An 8,967-nucleotide genomic window follows, 5' to 3' on the forward strand; every position below is an offset into this window, starting at 1 on the left:
GGATGATAGGAATTTGTATAATAAACACTTCATTCTCCTCAATACAATGATATGCAAGTATGATTCCTTTCTAAACTTGTTGTAGTTACCTTCCTTCTCGGATGATATGGTTTAGATTCCCTTGTACATGTTTTCCATTTCTTAATACAAGTTATTCAAGTCATCTCCACTAATAAACACGAGTGGGGAAGGCAACATTAAAGGTCCATGACATCCACGACCACCCACGCGAGTCACGGGTGATAGAGCAGGGAAGGTGATGCAGACCATTTGATTCCCTGCACTTCTCAATATAACACTAACACTGAATCACCATATGAAATGGCGATATGAGCTATAGTAATGACAATTTGCAAACACAGGAAACCAATTTACAAATAAACCAAGGCAAATACTTCCACCCTAGCACCATCTCAGTGAGGTGTTTTATCTCATGTTTGTGTAGCTAAGGCAAATACTACAACACTTAAAGAATGGAGTAAGAAGCATCGCAACTATTTAGTTATTAATTATTTTTAAGACAAAAACTATATATAAATGACACAGTAACAAGCATCACAACAATTTTATTGATAACTTTAGTTACATTCCATAGTTGTACAATAACAAAGACCTATCGAATACTACTGGGTATACAATAACAAAGGCCTATCGAGTACAAGTACATCCCATAGTCGAATCTAGAGACATGCAGTGCAAACTAAGGACGAGGCAACACCTCACAAAACTTCCACCAGCATCACAGTGAGGTGCTTTACCTTCCCTACTGCTGCACCTCTCATGGTCATGAGCATGAGAGAGATAGAGGAAAGAAGTGGAGCATCTCATTGAGGTGCTTTACCTTCCCTACTGCACCTCTCATGGTCGTGAGTGCGAGAGAGATAGAGGCATTTAAGTGTACCTCTCATGGTCGAGAGAGAGGCAAGAAGAGGAGGCATGAAAGAGAAGCGCCACCATTGTTGCTGCTGCTCTAGAGAAAGGAGGATCGCCATGGCGCCGGGATGGTGAATTGGTAGTACAAGACATGCACAGGGCAAACTAGGGATACCAAAGTGCATTCAGTACCCCTTGGCTTGCCCAAATAAGTGAACCCCCTTAATCGCAAAACTTCCACTAGCACCTAGATCGAGCAGTCCCCGCTGTGCCTAGATGTCGGTAGTACCCAATCTTGAAGGCCTTCTCCTAACGCCGTTGCTGCCGCTAGAGGAGTTAGAGAAGGAGTGCCATGGTGATGAAGAAAATATAGATGGTTGGCTCGAGAGCTTTATCTATATCTATATGTATCTCAAGAGGAAGGAGTGTGTGGATTGCTAAGAAATGCATCTAGCCCTGGCTTAAATAGGCCAACCTTGAAGATGGAGAAGCGGAGAGGAGCAATTAATACGCATCAGGGAAGACGAGGCATACTCCATAAGAAAGTAATCATGATGCAACTATGTTGTGTGAATGTGTGTTGTTGGGAAATGGGGAAATAACTCATGCTGAATTTACTACCACTGGTACACCAAATGGTTGTGTAGGGCCGACAGCCATTACTCCTATCCCAGTTAGCTCGACTTTTTGTACGATAGAGAAAATACCACTGCCACATCTATTGTTATCCAGTGGGTGGTAGAAGTTTCAACTGCCGGTTTCCTTCCTTAGGAGGCCTCCCTATTGGTCCAAATAGCTATGGAACTATAATATCATCGCTTCTATCACTATGGCAGTGAAAGTGGCGATAGTGAGAAGATCCATCAAAGTTCTAGTATATAGGTCTCTAATTCCTCAAAGTTATATTATAGGCTAGATAGTAAGATTCCCCCTATATATACCAGCCCCTTCCCCCCTCAAGCATCGATCTTCAGAATCAATCCTCATCTTTGTTATTTGAGAAGATCCACTAGAGAGAATAGAATAGATCCCTAATTCCTCAAAGTTCTAGTATAGGCTAGCTAGTAAGATTCAAGTAGAGTTGGGCTACTACTCAGTATTCTAGATTCATCATCTTGAGGCTAGTATAGCCATTGTATCCTCTATTATTCATGACTTTATGCTTAATCTATATTATGTTTCTATCTATTATGTTCTTAGTTTGCTTCTATAGTATGCTTGATATAGTCATAGTTGATATTAAGTTTATGCATAAGTTCACAAAGCGCTTAGCTCAGTACTCGAGTAAGTTAAGTGGTCGTCATTATGTAAGCATGGTGCTTATATATTGTTTACCTGTGGATGCACCCTACATTCTAGGCCATGTGGTAGATCGTGAGTGTGATACTTTCGTTAAGTCCTTTGTAGTCCACTCCTCGTATATAGGACAACTTGGACTTAATTGTGAAGGGAGTCAAGCTCTGTTCTTGATCTTCCTTAGTAATGTTCCTTATGTGTAGACGAAGTGTTAATTATGCAATAGATGAAAGTATATATACTTGGGTGTACAAAAGACTTAGTAAATAAAAAATGACTTAGGAATCTTTCTCTTAACTAATCTCTAGCCTAGTCATACAACATTTATGAGTATATATTTCTATCTCTAGATTATTATTATTGCCTTACACTTAGCATTTATATATCATATGGCTTACCCCTGTCGGAGCATGTGTTTAGTTAATGATCTCATCATAAGTATCATGTTTATCAATATCTCTAGCCATGGCTCTTCCCTGTGGTAAAATATAAATAATGATACCTGGAATACACCCGGGTGAAGTGCTATAATGGTATATTTGTGTGCTTGCGGAACATTCTCAATTATTTATATATTCTTTCTAAGTCACAAGTAAATACAAAATACATTTCTTAGTTCCATTCTAGTAATGATGCTAGGAAGTGTCAACAAGTATTTTTGGCGCCATTGCTGGGAAAGGGCACAAGGCTAAAAGAGAATTGATCAAATAAATACTTATTGATGATATCATAACTATGCACCACTGCTCAAGTAGGCTTACCCTTGTTTTTATCTATTCATATCTTATACATGGTATTGTAGGATTGGTTTTGATTCACTAACAAATTCCATCAATCATAATCAAACCAATCAAGAAGTAGATCAAAACTAGTTTCTGAAGCTATGGCTAACAAGGCACTACGTGTGTTCTCTGCTCCAAGCACTAAGAACATTCACACCAGACCAACACTTAAAACCAATAACCTTGAGTTTGAAGTCAAGCCAAGCCTCATCAACATGGTGCAAGCTACCCCATTTAGCAGAAAGGCACATGGAGATGCTAGTGCTCACCTCTAGAATTTCCTAGAGATTAGCAGCACAATCGTCATCAAGGACGTTGCTCAAGACATCATACTACTCCGCCTATTTCCATTCTCACTAGTGGGAAGGACAAAATAGTGGTTCTACACCAACAAAGATGACATCAACACATGGGAAAGATGTTCAAAGGCCTTTCTAGCAAAGTTTTCCCCATAGGCAAAACCAATGCCTTAAGAGGAAAAATTTCCAACTTCTAGCAACAGAAAGGAGAAACCATCCTAGAAGCATGGGAGCGCTTTCAAGAACACATTTTAGATTGTCCTCATCATGGGATGGAAGATAGGTTGCTCATGCAAAGCTTTTGTCATGGATTAACCTAGAAAGCTCATGAACAACTCGATGCTACTGCTAGAGGAGCATTCATGTCACTCACCCTTACAAAAGCTGAAGCTCTGATGGAAAAGATAGCCTCTAATCAAGGCTAGTCTCAAGGAAGTATCCAATCATGTAACAAGAGCAAAGAACCACAAGAAGAGGTGTGTGCACTACCAACCATGATGGACGTATTGCTAAATTGGCTTGAACAATGAGCTAATTACAAGAAGGATTGATAGGCCATCCAGGACATTTATGATTTGCAAACCTTTTGCAACATATGTGGAACCATCGGGCACTCAAAGAATAACTATCCAGAACCACAACAGGATGTAAACTTTGTCATCAACAATTCTGGTTCACAGCAACAAACACAAGGATGGAGTCAACAACAACGATCAAACTATCAAGGTAAGTGTTGGTGGTCCTTAGCGACAACATTTTACCGCTAACTAAGATCCAAAAGAGGAAACAAAGCATGACTTACACACATATGTTATGACTTTGACCCATTTCCACTTGTATTGGAAGATTATTATTTTATAGGATATATACACAAATACGGTGGAAAATGTGACAGAATTATGCTTTTTGACAAAGCGTAGAAGAGAAATAAGGAGAGATGCCACCTACATGCTAAGATTGGGCCGGGCACCACCGAGGAAGCCATCTAGGCTCAGCCATCAACTCACCAGAGCAAGGCGGTGGTGAGAGGAGCAGGCTAGGCTATGGCCGCACCCTAGGTGTGCCCGTATCACCCCCAGCTCCGCTCGGGCCTAGCTTGCTCTGTCAGTTGCATGGAAGCTATTGACGGTAGTTAACATTCACCATAAACAATCAATATAACTTGTATAAATGGCTAAAAAGGATCACCAATATAGACTTAGGGGTTTAAACTGACAAATTCCATGAGTTTTAGTGAATCTATGTTTCCAGCAGGATTTAATCAGAAAACCACCAAGGAGTGAAGACCAACAAATTTGAAGACGTTACATGTGCAAAATACAAGTCGATCACACCTTGTACCATCATCGATGGAGTTCACACTATGTCAGATCAGATCAAGGTTGTTCCTCTGAAGGAGAAGAAGAGGAAGGCATTGTGACCACCTATCCTAGAGGCTGAGAAGCATCCAAGGATGACTATTGCTCTCTTAGAGAAGAAGATTGAAGATCGTTGAAGAACACATCTATCGCAAGAGCCTACAACATGATCTAAATGCTTTGAATCATTTTGTTGCTAAGATGAAGAAGTAAGAATTAGGTAGTTAATAATAATGCATGAGTGGTTAGGTCATGTGTGTAAAAATAGTATGTTTAGGTTGCTCATTTAGCTCAGATCGTTAGAATATTGAAGTTCATGGTAGGTAGTCAAAAATTTGTGTTTAGTTTGTGCTTGTGCAATAAAGTGCCTTATATATTAATAGTCTTCTTCTTATTATTATCTGCTCTCTATTTCTTTTGGATATGTGTTTTGTCTCCACATGTTGTGCATAAAAGGTATACAGGAAGAGACACATCATGACAACAACATGGAATTCGATTACAAAAATCATGAAATTCAGAAAACAATGGACCAAAAACCATGCTCACCAAAGTTGGGCCAAAACAGGCCTGAGAGTGGGCTGCCCGACCTCTTACATGGGACGACCAGCCCACCACAGCACCGCCTTGCCTCATGCTTCGTCCATGGTCAGGTTCGAGCCCAATACACTCTATTTTTATATGTTTCACTTTCCATTTCGAACCAAGTTGAGAATCCTTTGTTAAACAACTTTAAAACATGAGGAAATATTATTTCAGTCATGACTTAAGGATAGACTCACATAATGCTTTTCCTAGAAGTCTTGCTATTGTTGGGAACTTGTTATTAGGGACCCCATGTTATTTAAGTTGTTGTGGAATGAGATATATTAGAATAATGAGAACTTGATTCTTGATGTCTCGTTATTGGAGAATTTTATGTCAAAAAAGTAAAAAGAATAGCTATACCTCTCCTTTGTGTTAAGCAATGTCCTACAAGAGCCAAATATAGACTAGAGAAACCTTCTACATATACTACTTGTCATTGTATTGAGTTTGGTCAAACCTTGTGACCCTTGCTGAGAAACTTATCATGCTCTCAAGATCAAGATCACGTACACTCTACATATATCTACTACTCCTACACTGGGAGTATGCAACAACATGTTCTCCATCTACTTAAAAATGTTATACTCCTACACTAAGAATAGATACAAAAATATGCTTGATAGGATAAATGCTCCAAGTTATTGTAAATGTTTCTCTTGAAAAGTATCAATTGCAGAAAGAGAGGCATGGGCTATGCAAAAGTTATTCAGAAAAAAATAGTATTGGAAAAAATGGACAAGTGTTCGAGATGTTGAAAACAATGGGTACTCAGATGCCCACCTAAAAAGAAGAAAGAAAAAAGAGAAGAGAGATGAATAAGATAGCCCATGTTTTCTTGCAAAAGTTTTCCAAGTTTCAATCAAGAGAGATATGTTTCAAGGAGCATAGTAGAATTAGGTTAGCCACCATATACACATCCACACACATGCACATCTTGATCTAAGAGTATGACATCTTTCTCCTTGGATCCTTGTTTTGACTTTATAATATATGCAATGCAAGTATGTTCTCATATTCATCCCTACCTGAGCTCCACATAAGCTTTTAGAAGTAGGTAAAAAGAAGGCAAAAGTCATCAATGCATTGGTGAGGATCCAAAAATACCATATATATAGAGAGATTTGAGAGTACTACAAAAGGAGAAGTTAAGCTATGTTTTTGTTTTCAAAAATCTAAGATGTCTCTCCAATTGACTTGACTAAAGGAAGATGGTGATCTGTTTCAAGTTGTTCCATTCTTCAACTGCCCAAAGTTTCATGGTAGACACTTTGAATCCTATAGTACATGCATAACTGGGAATAGTTTTATGTTGATGACTTGCCCCAAGGTTATGTCTTAAGTAATCCATCCTTTTATCGAGGATGAGTAAAAGCCTAAGTGTGGGGGAGCTTGTTGATGGTAGTTAACATTCATTAGAAACCATCAATATAACTTGTATAAATGGCTAAAAAGGATCACCAATGTAGACTTAGGGGTTTAAACTAACAAATTCTATGAGTTTTGGTGAATTTTTGTTTTTAGCAGGATTTAATCAGAAAACTGCCAAGCAGGACCTATTCATCAAAAGAAATCATAGAATTCCACCACATAATCAATGTGGGAAGACTCTAGAAGACTCCAAAAGGTGAATCACTGAAGTAGAGCCTATGCCCTTGACATGTGGGGCCAGCCGGCCCCACTAGCAGGCTGGCTAGCCGGTGGGCACCTGTCAACCTCTCCATTGTTACGTCATTTCTCCACAGCCTTAAGGATTGCATCTCCGTCGTTTATTCAAGTCAGTTTAATCCGAGGGCTTAGGATTGATGCTTTGGCCTATATATACCAGCCTACAACCCCTCCAAGGCATGCAGATATTGGCATTTGATCTTGAGAGCTTAGAAGCCAGAAACCCTAATTCATGTGTCCACCAGGATCAGGGCTAGCAATCAAGAGAAGATTAGTTCTCAATAGGATCTAGTCTTGTATTAGAGATAGTGAGATAGAGTGAGTGGGAAGAGTTTGGAGGAGTCCGACCTATCGGTGCTCTCTCTATGTCTTGTACCCTAGTGGAATCAAGTTCTTCTTGAGCTTGCTTCTACTTCTGAGATTTCTCTGTTAATCGACTTCTAATTCAAGTAAGCATCTTGTTCATATTGTTCTTTAGGTTTGTGACTCTCTTTTGAGTACTTTAATCCTTGTAGCTGCTGGGTTAAAGTAGTATTCGTAGTGTAAGCGTGGTGCTTAGACTCGGTTACTAATGATGTACCCTATTTTTTTAGATTGGTGGTAGCTCGCGAGGGTGACTCTTATAGGCTTGTTGAATCCTTTATAGTCCACCTCCCATTAGTAGGCCTGGTAGGACTTTGTTGCTATAGAAAACATAATATGCCTGTGTTTTCTCTAGTAATATCCCTAGAATTGAATAATAGAAGACAAAGCTTACCGATGTTAGAACTAGAAGACTTTAGCAGTTTTCTCTATGCTTCTATTATCTAGCCTTGATTGCGAAGTTGGGTTAAGTTATATTTGGTTATTATCACACACATTTCCTCGAGTTTGATATAAAACTAGGTACTCCCGGTGAAGTGCTACATCGGTATATTGTAACACCCTAAAATTTACAATATTTTAAAATAGGAGAACTTGATTTATTATGCTTTTTATGGGCATTTGAATTTAGGAAAAAAATAAAGTTTTATCAAATTAAAATCAAATATAAGGTATACAAACATGTATATGCATTCATGTTGCTGCATAATATTTTTGTATTGTGTGGTTTGAAAATAAATTTCAAATTGATTTGAATTTGCATTCAAAATTTGTTTGGAAATTACAAAAGAAAAAGAAATGACTTTTCTTCCCTCTCTCTCTATTCGGCCTGTTGGCCCGCTCCTTCCCTTCCACGCAGCCCAGCGAGCGTTGGCCCGGCTTTGCGGCCCAGTCTAGTCGCGCCCGTGTTCTCCCTCCTTCTGCTAACAGTCGGGTCCCACACGTCAGGCGCACCATCTTCCTCCAAGCCGTGTCTACCTCAGGCATGACTGCTGCCACCACTGCTGTCTGGCTCCGCTGCGGCCACGTTTTCCCCTCCGTATCATGTGCCCCAAGCCGCCCTCACCTCATAAATACCTAGCCACGTGCCGCTGCCTCCAACCCAAGCTCCAGCCCACAGCCACCCTCACCGAGACACCTAGTCACTACCTAGCCCAAGCCGCTACCATTGCCTTCCACCTCGCCGAGTGCTGCACTACCCTCCGTCGCTTCACACTGAGGTAAACCATCTAGCCGAGTTTGTCATCGTCTCCTCCAGCTTCTTGTGCTCTTGCTTCGTTCAATGGTGGTCCGTAGACCGAGATCACCGAGCAACGCTTACCTCTGGCCATGGTGCCACCGTGGACCTCACCGCCAGCTAGCCAGCTCTCTCTCTCCCTTCCATTTGATTGTAGCCGTCTGATCTGGATCGAACAATCCCAAATAGAAGATACCCCAATGCTGGCATTTTTACAAAAAGGCCATTATAATTACTTGAGTCTTAACTCGAGTCCTTGTTTTTTTCTATAGAGACCCTCAGGTTTCTGATTTTAGAACCCGTGGTCCATAGCATCTTCCTAGAATACGTTTTCTTATTTAGAAAGCATAATTTCTTCGGTTTAGGTCCAAAATACGTTTTCACATATTTATAGTTTTGGCACTAATCTTGTTTTAGTCATAAAATCTCCGTTTTAACTCTGATTTGATTCGTTCAACTTGTGTTAGGCTTATGATTAAATAATCTACATGTTCGTACTACTGTTA

At 39.9% G+C, this 8,967-nt stretch overlaps 1 non-coding gene across 1 annotated transcript; it reads right to left on the reverse strand.

Annotated features, from left to right (window-relative positions):
- Nucleotides 1-3,416: 3,416 nt before the first annotated feature.
- LOC136541155 (small nucleolar RNA R71) lies at nt 3,417-3,524 on the reverse strand. Its single transcript, XR_010780249.1, has one exon. It is a non-coding gene; the product is annotated as a small nucleolar RNA R71 (small nucleolar RNA).
- Nucleotides 3,525-8,967: the final 5,443 nt, after the last annotated feature.

The sequence above is a fragment of the Miscanthus floridulus genome, chromosome 2 (assembly GCF_019320115.1).
Source record: "Miscanthus floridulus cultivar M001 chromosome 2, ASM1932011v1, whole genome shotgun sequence".
In the NCBI taxonomy this organism is placed as follows: Eukaryota; Viridiplantae; Streptophyta; class Magnoliopsida; order Poales; family Poaceae; genus Miscanthus; species Miscanthus floridulus.